At 43.5% G+C, this 14,064-nt stretch overlaps 1 pseudogene; it reads right to left on the minus strand.

Moving 5' to 3' along the window:
* Positions 1-246: 246 nt before the first annotated feature.
* Positions 247-6,251, minus strand: LOC101964757 (josephin-1 pseudogene; annotated as a pseudogene).
* Positions 6,252-14,064: the final 7,813 nt, after the last annotated feature.

Raw genomic sequence — 14,064 nt, forward strand, 5'->3', positions numbered from 1 at the left:
AGAGAAAAGATAAAATTTTAGGTATTAAATATCTGAAACTTTTCTTGTTTCTTAAGCACTGGATTCAAAGTCACAAGGCCTTGTTTCTACCTTTACTGTTGCCTCTGATAAGCTCTGTGACTTTCAGTTAAGTCATTTAACACTTCTGATATTTACTATCTTCTTCCTTTAAATGAATATAGGATAAATAGAAACAATAGCTGTGACAGAGCTTTGAGGAATCCATAAGGCACCACAGAGATGAAAGGCATTTGAAAATGTAATGTGATTTATTTGAATAGTAAATACTAATTGGGCATCAGCTCTGTCAGATACTGTCAGGTGCTACAGTCAGTGACCGGGGGAAAAAACATTCAAGTGTCATTACAGGTATCATCTTGCTTCCTTCCTTTCAGTGCATAAGACCAGGAGCCCGCTCTTGTCTGCGGTGAAGGAAAAGAGAAGGAGCACCCATAGATCACCATACATCCCCTGTCCCCAACTCTTCCAGGCCCTACACCATGAGGACACACAGAGAAGTCAGGAGAAAAGATCATTTTTCGATATTAGTGCTCCAGTGCTTTCGTGCTTTTAGTGCAAAGGAGTCTGAACTGTTCAACTACCCGCCATGGGGGTTAGTGGTGAACCATGAACAGGATGCTGACTTGGCATCAGGATCAGTGTATTTCCAAACAATGCAGAAGCCTCTCTCTATCATTAGGGACTTTTGATTTCCCTTGCCTCCCAAAAGGAAAGACAACACACCATGTGTAAGTGAGGAAGGTGGGCCAGGGTTACCATCAACTGGTTCTAATTCCTAAGGGATGCAACAACCCCACCCCAGATGCTGCATCCGAGTGGAAGGAAGGCAGTACTTGGACATCTATTGAGAACAACTCATTCAGACATTCATTTAATAAATCCATAAGACAATACAAATAGTTAAAACACTGGCTTTTTAAATGCTGCACAAATTTGGGTTCAACTCTTAGCTCCATCCTTTCCTAGCTGTGGGAGCTTAGCAAGTTATAAAAGCTCCCTAAACCTGCCACCCCATCTAAAGACTAGGAAAATGTCAATAGCTACCCTTCAAATTGTGGTGGGGATTGAATGACATCATGTATGGGGCACTCTGAGTATCGTGCCTTGCATCTGCTGAACACATAATAAAAAATAATTATTACCGTAATCATCATTATCATTGATACCTGCCAAGTGTCAACCTGGATCCTAGAGCTAAAGAATTTTTTTAAAAAAGTTCTTAGGCAGGTCAACAACTCCCTATAAGGCACTTTGGTAAGTATTATAAGAGAGCTAGGAACAAAAAGCTATGGGAACAAGGACTGGGAGAGACAGGTGGTATTTCCTCGGAGTTTTAGAGAATAAGTAGGGATCTCACCAGGATATCAAAAGAGAATAAGCTAAAACATCCTGAGCAGAGGAAATGTCAAAAACAGAAAAATGGAGGAAGAAATGAGCAGGGCAAGTTTAGACAGCTGCATGAAGGATAGTCTTTCCTTTGCATTGCAGATGATGGTCTTCCTGTGCCTCCCACCACTCAGAAAACACAACCTGGGGTGCTGGGCCGACAGGGAGATTCCTTAGGAGGGCGTGCACAGGGTTGTGGTGTCCTGACTGCTGTCACCCTAGAGCAGGGAGAGGAGGCTGGAGCACATGCCCTTGACCACTAACATGCCTGATCCCGGCGGGAAGGGCAGGGTTGCTAAGGTCCCCAGATCAGGGAGATAAGAGGGAAAAGCACTTCTCAGAAACTTGGCCCAGCCTTCCAAAGAAGATCCACAGTCTGCCCGCAGCTCCCAGCTCGGCTGGGGGAGGCTGCCAAGCAGCTGAAGAGCAGCAGCCAGCAGGGCAGCCCATGCAGCCTTCACCACAACACTTGGTATTTACTTTGGATGCTGGCCGTCCCCACAATTCACAAGATTTATCACCAGAAGCAAAGTCAGTCAGACAGTTACACTAACAAACTTTGCAAACACAAGCCTTCCCCTCCGTGGCCAGTGGGGAGGATGTGAAGGAGGAATATTGTCCCATTCTGGGGAAATTCTGTATGACTTAAATATTTAGATCAAATAAGTTCTTCAGAAAAGTTAGGGAGTCTTCCCCACTATCTTGAGCAACTTTATATCTCATCTCCAGGACAGGGTGATTTGCTGAAATCTAAACTGGGCTAAGGCTCCTTGCATTTTCCCTGACTCCTTATTTCCATCAAGAAAACAAGCTTTGTAATTTTGGGTAAGGGAGTTTTTGACAATGTGGAGAGCAGGCGGCAATCTAGAGCAATAGAAGGCAGAGGCCAAGGCAGGAAGAGTGTCTTTTAGGAGCAACAAGATAGGAAATACGTTCTGAAACCTGGGAAGGAAGTGGCAAGGCTTCAGAAAGAACAGCTAAGTGGCAACAGACTCACCACAGATCCTGAGCACCAGAGCTTGCTGCTGAGGGGAATACGGAGAATTATCCCCCAGCCACGGGGCCCACAGGTAGATTGGTGGCAATTAGAGACAAGCCAGGACTGGAGGGGCCTCCCTAATGTCTTACTACATAAAGCCCTGGGATAAGGCCAGTCCTCAAAATGTAAGAGCTGGAATTTCCTACCTGTCAAATGAAATGGGAACTAAATGAATGTTCTTTGCCATTAGAAACAGTCCTTCCACCTCTCCTTGGGGTGCCTGGGGAAACTGTACTGGTATCCTCTGAGGTAGGTGCCTAGCCAGGCAATTATAATTCTCCTCAGGACCCAATCCCTCCATTCTGCTTTGCTTCTAAACCTATGAGACTCGGGTCACAGCAGGACTTGAGAGATGAACACCAAAGAGACCCAGATGGAGCTATGCTACACTCCAAAAGAAGTACATGATTTCTCCAACTTCTATAGACAGAGATCTGGAGAATACATTTGGGAATGAATATGAAGGGTATGGGATATTGGTAGAAGGAACATAAAGTCGGATTGGGTCTACGTTGTTGATCTGGCTCACTAGGCAGAGTCTAGATTTAATGTTGTAGCAGTGGGTGAGGAAGGGCTCTGACAGTGTGCTTGGTTGGTGGGTTGAAACATGGGCCAAAAAATGATCCACACCACATGAAGTCAAAGCATCACAACTATCTTTGTGTGTTTCAGAGAAAGGTATGCAGAGGCTTAGGGAGACTGAACTATTACCATGGATTTATCATGTAAGACCTGCTCACCCATCCCAGGAGAGTCAGAGCACATGTCTTTCACCAGGAAGAATAAATTTGATGAGCTCTTCTTTGTGGGTCAGGAATTATTATGGTTAACTGCTGCCACTAAACTGAAATCCTTAAATGGATAATTGTATCCCATGGTGGCAGGAACCAAGCAGTAGCACTTTATCTCCAAATCAATGTAAGCTTGCTTACCATAATGGACATCAGAGTAAAGCCATGTTCAGAATCACATGACTCACAGAGACCTATGGCACTGGCTAATTGAGCACAGTATCCCTAAAAGTGAAAGAGATGGTCAGTCTATGAAATTCTTTTTTTTTTTTTTTGGAGTTTACCATTTTTAATATTTGGTTAAACAAAATATATCTTTTGTAAACAAACCCAGCACAAGGCCAACAGAAAAAAAAAAGGAGGGGGGGAAATAAAAGCAAGAAAAAGCCTAAGGTTGCCCCTTGTGGGGCATCAGGGTCAGGCCTGCTCCCTTCTTTAAAAGAAGTGGGGCTTTTTGCCCTTGAGCATCAGCATGGGTCCCTGTTCCTAAGCACCAGAATTGGATATGAACAGAGAAACCAGCCCTGAAATGTTGAAGTGTCTTTGCATATCCCATTGGCTCATGGACTCAATGTGCATGGGACTCCTTTGAAGTGCCATTTGCACAGGCCCAAGCAGATTTGTGGGAAGTTTTTTCCTCTTCCCAGGAAATGGCTTACAATCACCAACAGTGCCAATGGACCCACGGTCCTGCTTGTGACGATTAATCAGCAAGATTGGCTGTAACTTCTGGCTGGTGTTAGCAGGAATGTCATTGTGCAGGGGTAGAGAGCTCCCTGTGGTGCCAAGCAGGTCTTGTGTAGAAAATGGTGCAGAAGAGACCACAGCCAGTTGCTGAGGGCATAATGTGCAGTAGCCGCTTGGGGCCTCTTACTTGGCTTAAAAAACGGCCTTATTGGATTGAAGATACATGTGCAGAAAAAGTGCTGGTGTAAACATGCACTCCAGTCACAGTGGGGAGAGCGCCTCAGCCTTCCCATTACACTTGCTTAGGATCCACATGCAAGCCCCAGGCTGGCTCTCCTGGTGGAGAGAAGTCTGGCCAATGGGGCAGCTCTCAGACCTGCTAAGACCAGTCATCAGTAAGAACTGGCCAGGTTACCCCTGCCTGCCCTCCTGTCTTGAGGCAACCACAGCCACTTTGGTGACACATGTGGTATTATTTATTTCCCCTCTTGTTTTCCAAAGTTACAAGAGAAAAGTAGCCTACAACTATTTCAAGAGGTAGGAGGCAGGTCAATCCTCTGATTTTTAAAGGAAACTACAAGAAGATGACAAACCTAGGTCCTATAACAAAATGCACACGACCACCTAATTTTAGGGCTGTTGCTTGTCACTACAGTGACAGGCTTCAAGCCCAGGCCAGCTACAAATTCCAGCTGCTCTTAAACTCTTGACATGATTTTGGCTGACCCAACCTGTCAAGGGTAGATGTTTCTTCTGATTTTGCCAGAGTGGGCCAACTGGGGAAACTGCCCCTTTTCCTTATGTTTTGCCCCAGAGCTTCCTAATCAATGTAGTGAAATGGTGAGGACAAAACTGGAGTGAAGAAAGCCACCCCATGCTTCTCCCAGTTTGGGATGTAATCTAAGAGGATGTGGCTAAGACTTGGGGGACTAGACTTGGGTCTGGCTAGACTTGGGGGACTCAACCACTTGGCTTGGGATATTCAAGAAGTTTTCATTATAAAACTCCAAGGCTGTCCATAAACCACCCTCAAAAGTGGGGGGAGGGGTGGCATTAGGACTGCAGACAGCACGCAGCACTGCTGCTGGGGTTCTGGAGATGGTTTCCTGAGAGACGCTTATGCTCTGGGTTCTTCCGTCAGTCACTGGGCTTTGCGTGTACTACTATGTCTTCAGACACGGGCGCCACAGGAGACGAAAGTGGAGGCAGCATCTCTGGTGAGCCTGGAGCAGCAGTGAGGACTCCAAGAAAACCTGTGTCAGGTCCTCATAGAAAGGGAAAGTAAGCTCGGACCCACCTTTCCTTCTCGTCTCTAAAATAAAACAAAGGCCTTCAGTGGCTTGCCCTAAGCCCTCAGAGCTCCCGCCTGCCTTCCCCGGGCACAGACAATGCACACATCCCCAGGCACAGACAATGCACAATGTAACAGTCCACACATCCGTCCTATGGCACTGGCAAGTCTGAGGGGGAAACCTGATGAGACGTTTGTGGAGGTGGCCAGGCGGACCCACTGCAGAGGCCACAGCGCATCACGAGGGCTCGAGGACCAAGGCAGGAGCGGGTTGGACCTAGCGGCGCTACACGTCAGCTCTCCAACTCTGCTGGGCCTCCACCTCCTCTGCTACCACCAGCAGGAGTTCACAGTTCTTTCGTCGCAAATGATGTTTTAGAAATGTCCCGAGCTGGCTTTCGCCTCCCATCCACTAGGGCATCTTGAGCTTGGAGCCGAGGTTGTAGGAGGCCCCGCCCACCTCTCGAACCCAGATCCAGTGCTGCCTTTGGAGAGGCCACTTGAGTGGACCCCAGCACAGGCTGGAGGGCAGATTCATGATGAACTCCGTGACATTCGTGAGCGCAATAACACCAACATCCCCGCGCTTGTCCCACCCGGCAGCTTCATAGCCTTTGGTCTGAAGAGCCGCCATCATGACTTTCGCGTCATAATCCCCATTTCCCAGCATGCTCTTCGTGCGGGGCGTCACCGTGGTGTTTGGGGACAACCTCCGGAAAACCTCTTGCAGCGTTTCCCGCGTGAAGGCGTCGCTGTCCTGGAAGACATTATTGAGGGCATGGAGGGCACAGAGCTCCCTGCCTTGTTTCTCATGGTAGATTTGTGGGGGTGCTGCCTGGGGCAGCTCCAAGGATTCAGATTTGGCCTTGTCTCCTTTCCATGGCCTGCAACTCGGGTTTTTCGTTTGAGGTTCCAAAGAGGGTTGAAAACACCCACTCTTCCCTCCTGAGGAAGATGTGAACTTCTCAGTCTTTTCAGGATTCCTGAGGTCCGCTTTATTCTCTAGTGTCCATGATTTATGCTTTGACACTGGAAGAAAAGATTGAAATCAAAAGTGGGGATAAAGCCACCTCTTCTCTCAATAAAAAAAAAAATAGCTTTTGGATTAGTTTATTTCACCATCACTGTCTAAGTGCAGAATTTTTAAAAACTCATATAAAATGTAAGTTCCTGTTGCTCTTTTCCAACCCTCCCCTCCCTCCCTGCTCCTAAAAGACTCTATTTCCTTGCAGTATTTTCTTTCCTCCCTGAAAATGCCACCAGGCCTCAAAGCTGGGAGACCAAAAACAATCGGTCACCTCGTTCCTTTTCTTCCATTTCTTTAGAATCTCGACGCCACAGATTCAGGAGACAGGCCTGGGTGGTGGATAAAACGCACAACCCGAGCAGCTAGCGAGGGCCGGCCAGCGTGGGATCATCGCGGGTCGCGCTGGGGCTTGGGGGGGGGGCAGCCCTCCATCCTCCGGGGCGCGGTGGCGAGGCGGGCACAGTTCCTCAGGAAGCGGGGGCTCTCGTCCTCCCGCTGCGGCCCGGGATAGCTTGGGTTCGCGCCCTGGGTCGCCCCCTCTCCGCCGCGGGTCGCCACCTAGAGCTGCTAGCTGCCACCTGGGCCGCTCGCGGACGGGCGCGCACACCTGAGCCCCTGAAATTCTTACTTGAGCTACATGAGCAGAAGAGTTCTGCCCAGGTGAACAGAGTATAACTTGAATCATAAAAATGTGAGTTCATGGGCTAGGGTTATGGATCAGTGATGGAGCGCTTGCCTCACAAGTGTGAGGCACTGGGTTTGATCCACAGCACCACATAAATGCAAAGGTATTGCATTTATTTACAACTAATATATATATATATATATATAACAAGATCATAATCCTTTAATTAATTCCTAGATTTAAGTTAGTTTATAGACATAATGAAGGGAAGGGTTGATCACCTTGAAGAAATGCCCCATTGCACTGCCCAAAATTCATACCATTATGCTGACAGATGCTTGCTCAATCCAAGGTCACAAAGATTCTTTGGTTTTTTTCCCTGCACATTTTATAGGTTCTGGATTTACATTTTGGTCTTTGATCCATTTTGAGTTGTGAATGGTGTGAGGCAAAGTTCTACTTTTTTGCATATGGATATATAATATTTTCCATTTGTTGAAAGATTTTCCTATGATTATCCTCTCATTTTTTGAACTGCTTTGTCACTTTAGTCAAAAGCTATTGACCATAGGGTAGGATTTACTTCTGGAGTCTGTTCTGGTTTTTTTGTTTTGTTTTGTTTTTTGACCTATACATTAGTCCTTATACCAACAGCACACTGTCTTGATTACTGTAGCTTTATAGTGAGCTTAGAATAAGTCTTTCAATTTTATTCTGCTTGTTCATCTTTTTTTTCCTTTTCCTTGAATTATTTTCAGTTCTTAGAATTCTCGTGTAAATTTTAGAATCAGTTGGTAAATTCCTACAAAATTAGGATTTTATTTCTTTGAACTTGTCAAAGAAAATATGTAAATCAAGTAAGAATTTCCTAGATCTAATAATAAGTTGTCTTATTAGATCTAATATATCTTCTGCAGATTTTGTATATTTTTATCTACAAAATTATTTAAAGACAGTTTTACTTCTCCCTTTATAATCCGAATGCCTTTAATTTCTTGAAATTGTCTTATTGCCCTGCGTGGAATTTCGAGAGCAGACATCCTTGCCTTGTTTCCAAATTTAGGAGGAAAGTATTCAGTCTTTCACCATTAAATATGATGTTGGCTATAGGTGGTTCATAGATGTCTTTTATCAGGTGGTGAATTTATTTCTATTCCTAGTTTGTTGACTTTTTAAAAAAATCATTGCAGGGGTTGGAGATGTAGCTCAGTGGTAAAGCACTCATCTAGCATGTATGAGGCCCTGACTTCAAATCCGCAGCACACAGGGGAAAAAATTAAAGAATATTAGACTTTGTCAAATGTTTTTCTGCATGCATCTATTGGAATGACCATTTAGGCCTGCCCTTTATTCTTTTGATAAAGCCTCTTATATATTAATTTGTTAAATAGGACACCCAAAGCATGAGCCATAAAAGAAGAAAATATTCAATAGGGCTTTATCAAAATTAAACTTTCACTCTTCAAAAAACACTCATAAGAAAATTAAAAGGTGTCCTGTACATTTCGAAAAGCTAAAAGAAAGTATTTTCAATACTTTAAACAGTACGGAATCAATTCCAGCTGTATTTAAGCGAGGCATCTAAACTTCTGAATCTGGGTGAAATTATTCCACAACCGAAAAGCAACTATTGTGAAGTTAAGAATCAGAAGGAAAATGGTCTCTTCCCAGGACCATCTCATTCCGTATTCACCAGTCATCCTGCTTCAAAGACGTCAAACACAATCCACCGCCTCCTGCCTCAGGGAGGACAGAGAGTTTGCAGAGGTCTGTAGTTTCTATTTCTGATTTAGGTTTAGTTTAATGGTTTTTGCTTTTGTTTTTTTGCTGTTTGTGTTTTTTGTTTGTTTGTTTTTGGTAAGACAAGGATACATGCTCTCTCTGCACAACTGGGTACATTTAAATTGTGAGTCACTACACAGGAAACAAAAGGAATTCCCAAAACCCTGTACATATATCCTTTAAGGGTTTTTTTTTTTTAAGGTTTCATGTATCATAAAATAACACGTAGAAATTGCGTAAAAAAAAAACAATTCATAAGCTCTCCAAAGAAGGGCTCAGAATGATTATCTGTTGTAAGCATCATCTTGCCAAATAGTTATTACTCATGGAGTTGAGGGTGCTGGCATTCCTTCTAAAAATAGATCTTTCCATGAAAAAGCACAATATGTTATTGTTGCATGAGGTAAAACTACAAAAGAAGTTATTTTTATCCACCAGGCAGTTAACTTTTGATTCTAAATGGAACCAACCAAATCGTTTACGAAGTTTAAAATAAAAAAAAAAAAAAAGGAACCCAGACATCCGGAAATTTGCTGTCTTTCTCTTCCTTCAGTTTACATTTCTGAAATACCTTTTCCTATTACATAAACCCATATTTTCTAGCCAATGATGTACAATAATAAGTGTCTTCAGCATGTAGAATTATAGAAGCCAATGACTGTGAATTCAACCTTCCAAACAAAAATAGAAAGAGCATACCATTCAAAGAATAAAGAGTTCACCCTAAAGCAGATTGTCTTTTTCTCTTATTTCTGATTCAGAATCTGCATTGAAAATCAGTACAGTATCACAAAGAGCCTGATCTGTAATTAGAAAGGTCCAGTTGTAAAGATCTGTGTGGATACACCAGCTCCATAGCTTCCTAGGCTTAGAACCTGGAGTGAACTTCACCTCAGCAGATCAGGGTCCCCCTCAGCAAGGTGGAGCAATGGTACCTCCTTCAGAGGCAGGGTAAATGAGACTTGGTGGGAGCCAAGCGCTTAGCATAGTGTCTAACACAGGGCACGCACCGCCAAGGTTGGCAAGGAGGATCTCCACTGGTAGACTCACCCAGGATTTTGAAGAGGAATGCTTGGAAATGACAAGAAGAAAAAGAAAAAGAGTGAAAGGACATAAATAACAGAAAGACACAGCTTGACCTGGTGGTCTGCCCAGACATCAGATACTTTACAAGTATGTTGTCATGTCAAACCACATCTTTCTATCTTGGCGCTTCAGGAATCACACATCAATTAATTTTCCACCCAGTATATGTGTAAAGTAGCTATTCATAAGCTCCTATTTTTTTATGATACAAGCCAAAATATCAAAAAGTTAAAGCAAAGGCAAAGCCAGAAAGGAAAGTCACACCTGGTGTCGTCATATAGCTGCCCAGTGGTCAGCATCAAAACTTGATCTAATTGTCTTTTTTCTTAAAAAAAAAATTATACATGAATTTGGGTAAAAATGCAAAATATTTATGGTAACATTGTAAGTAGGTAAAAAATTAACATATCATGAGAACTAAGAGATAATTCAGACAAATGAGGACACCATCTTATTTAGGAAAAAACTATAACATTTGTGTTGATTTTAATTATTTAAAATTTTTAGAATAAAAACCCCACTCCTCACACATGCATCTTAAATATTTTCTATCTCTTTTTCTAAATATTAAAGTCTGAAATCACTGGCTGATAGATGACACCCTTACCTAACCACCTGCAAGCTTCCCTTCTATCTAGTCCCATGATGTATGAATGATCCTAAGAGATAATTTCCTAGTACATGTGCCCTGTTCCCTGCATAATTAGTAACCATAGACTAAAAGAAACGGAAGTCAAGAAACCATTGAGTACAAATTGCGAAGCACGTGGTTTTCAGAACTTAAAGGCTGATTCTTGGAACCAGCCATCTGAAAACTTGAGGAGTGCTTGACTTTAACCCTAGAAGCACCACAGTCCTGAGTTACCAGACAGCCCAGAAGTAAGAGGGCCCTTAAGGAGTTTCTTGCAGGATGCTAATTATCAGCCTAAAACTCAGAGAAGACCATCACTTTTCTTCTTCCACCCACTCCCATGGAAGGCTGCAGGTGAGCCACTGGGCAACCTTCCTTGTGCCTGAGACACAGGACAGAGAGGGGGAGAGGAGAAGGAAAGAGAAATAAGTTACAACAAAGGAGTAAGGACAGGACCAGAAGGAACCCTTGCCATTCCTGAGTCCAAGAAGCTCCTCTGTCAGACGAGGCAACTGAAGGAAGGAAAGACAAATGGTACCATGAGCAGGGGGTGTTGGTGCTCCAGTCCAGAGAAGCCCAATGCCTCCTGGGCTTCAGGGCTGCCCACGGCTGCCACAACCCATCCTTCCCTTGCAGGGAAGTAACAGAATCTCTATTTCTGGACAAGATCCAATCTCATGCTCCTAGGACTTCCACGGAGAAATTCCCAACATTGGGTACCTCTTCCTGGAGGCAATGACCAGAAGGACATATTTCTGTTTCTTAGATTGGCATGATTTGGGTCCAACACAGTCAGGTAGATAAGATTTGTCTTTTAGCCAGGTTTGGCTTTTTTTTTTTTTTTTTTTTGACAAGAAGCTGGAGGACTTTCAGAAGCATGATTTGCGGGCTTTGGTTCATGGTGTCTTTAGGAATTGTATACCAAAACACATACGTGTGTAGCGTGCAAACGCCTCCTAACGTCATGTTTTCCCAACTGTCTTGGGCTGCTGCCCCACTTCCTGACATCATGAACAGGATGTGACCCAACAGGATGTAGCGGTCCCTTGTTTTCCACTTTCCAGCTCTAAAAAACTGATGTCTGGGTTTAATGACTTGATCACTGACCTCTGGTGACTATGGACAACAAGAGGAAAATCCACCCTCCAGTAACCTGAGCCTCACAGCCTCATAGAAGTCTGCACTTTCTGCAGGTTTCCTCTCCCTCGTCAGGTGACATTAGCTCGTAGGATCATTCATAAGAACTGAACAGCTGATCCATCACCCTTCTCCTGTGTCTCTGCCTGGGCTTGCCGTTGCAGTGGGTGCACACTCCACACTGCAGAAGACCACAGGACCACGGGCTCACCACAGCCCAGCCTCCACACCCCAGCCCCCTACTGCACACTCCACTGGATCCTCTGAGATCCTGGGCACTTGCCCTGCTGGATGTATGAGGGTGTCTGATCCTGGCTCCTTCTTAAGAGCTGTCATTTATCAAGTGCCTGCTCAGGATCTGCCCTGTGCCAACACTTCACTGACAGTTATGTAGGTATTATTACTCCATTTTATAGATGGGTTGACTGAGGCATGAAAGGTTAGGTTACAGGCTCGAGGTCAATGTTTTTACTAATCCAGCACACTACTAAGGAAACGGCAGCAGAGGAACCTAGAGACCTGGGAATTGTCAGGTATAGGCAATAGCAGACTAAAGATGCCCTGGGAAGGAAAGCACACCTCCTTCCACTCAGCACTAGCTCCTCTTAGTCACGTGACATGCACCAGATTGTCAAACCTTTCTGGATCTCACATCTGTCATTTCCACTGGTCCTTGAGATAATGCCTGCTGCAGACTGGCTCTTCTACTGTCTCTGCTTTTCTTCCTGTGACAGAGGAACACTTGTGTGACTGCCCCTCCCGTCCATGTCCAACAGAGAAATGACAGTGTAAAAAAGGAGGAAGGGAACAGGCTGTCCCAGAATGGCCTGAGCTTTCAGAGCTGGAATCCTAGTGGTCAGTGGTCAGTGCTCAGACCATCAGACCACTGCCATATCCCCATCACCATTTCCCCAGGCTCTCCCAGACCAGTTTGAGAGAGCAAGGAAATAGCATCAGTAATGTAAAGGTACCTCTGTCTTATTGCAAGGCCATTTTCCACTGTGTCACAGATGCAGGAAAGTTGGGTTTTGGAAGATTCAAAAGGGAATTGAGAACCCGACTAGGCAGATGGGTTAAACCTCGACTTCCCGAGGACGATCTAGTGGGATGTCCAGTAAGCAATGGAACTCTCTCGTCTGATGCAAACCTAAAAGCCTAAACAGCACCTTAATTCTCCCACAATGGAAACCAGCTCCCATCAAATGAGTCTCCTTGTCTTAATTTACCACTAAATAAGATTCAATAAACATTGCATTTTAGGAACTATGGCTTGTGGTTGCTAACAATTTATAAGCCAAAATCAGAACCCTTCTATAACTCTATACTGAATTCTGAATTAACCTGCAGATGATTATGATATTTCAAAACCTTGTGGTGTTTAAAGGACAAATACAGTCTTTTAAAACTCAGGTAAGAGAGTTTCTAATCTTTCTTGTTGCTTTTTGGTATAAATAATAAAAATGATCATAAATGAACCACACTGAGGACATCAGAGACATAGGTTTCAAGTGGTCTTATTTCTAAATCATATCATTTTGAATTGACCACCTTTTTCCTAGTGTTAGTTATTTACATACATAAATTTGGGTGCCTATTACATGGTGAGCTGCTAGCTCCTCTTCTAAACCCATAGGTCAGGCATTGCACTTTGCATGTAGTAGGCTTCCAAAAAATGTTACAGAAGCTGGGCGCAGTGACCCACGGCTATAAGTAATCCCAGCAACTTGGAAGGCTCAGGCAAGAGGATTGTGAGTTCAAAGCCAGCCTCAGCAACTTAGTAAGGCCCTAAGCAAGACCCTGTCCCCAAATAAAACACAAAAAGGGCTGGGAATATTGCTCAATGGTTAAGCGCCCCCAGTACCCTCCCCCCCCCCAAAAAAAAAGTTAGAGGACTTAAATTTAAACAAAAAGTAACTCTTAGAAGTGACATGTGCTAATAAAAAATTTTTTTAAAGTGACACATGCTTGATAACCAGAATTCTTACTATTGAGCAAAATATTCTAGAAGAGTCAACATATTTATTTAAATGTTTTCAAGTGAATTTTGAAATAAATATCATATCCAAAGGAACATCAAACCAAATGCTGTTTTGTTTTTGTTTTTTTTTGTACCAGGGATTGGACACAGGGCCACTTAACTGCCGATTCACATCCTCAGCCCCTTTTATATTTTATTAGAGACAGGGTCGTGCTAAGTTTTTGAGGCTGAGTTTAAATTTGCAATCTTGCTGCCGCAGCATTGGGATTACAGGCATGTGCCACCTAACTGGCTCCAAATGTTTTCTTTTTAAGTAAAAATCTAGATATGTTCCAAAAAATACCATCATACAAAATCCCTCTTTTATTATAACCATCTATAGTGGGTTGTTCTCAGTTGTGTCCACAAATCCTGATACCTGGGCCTAATCTTTACAGATTATTTGATCCAGCAATTAATTTAATGATTCTTTTTAAAAATTTTAATGTGTACTGGAGGTTGATAAACTTCAGTGTATTCTTTAAAAATATATAATTTTCCAAAATATTCAGCGTCTCTAGTAATTAAAGAAGAACAAAGAAAT

The sequence above is a fragment of the Ictidomys tridecemlineatus genome, chromosome 11, assembly GCF_052094955.1.
Source record: "Ictidomys tridecemlineatus isolate mIctTri1 chromosome 11, mIctTri1.hap1, whole genome shotgun sequence".
In the NCBI taxonomy this organism is placed as follows: domain Eukaryota; kingdom Metazoa; phylum Chordata; class Mammalia; order Rodentia; family Sciuridae; genus Ictidomys; species Ictidomys tridecemlineatus.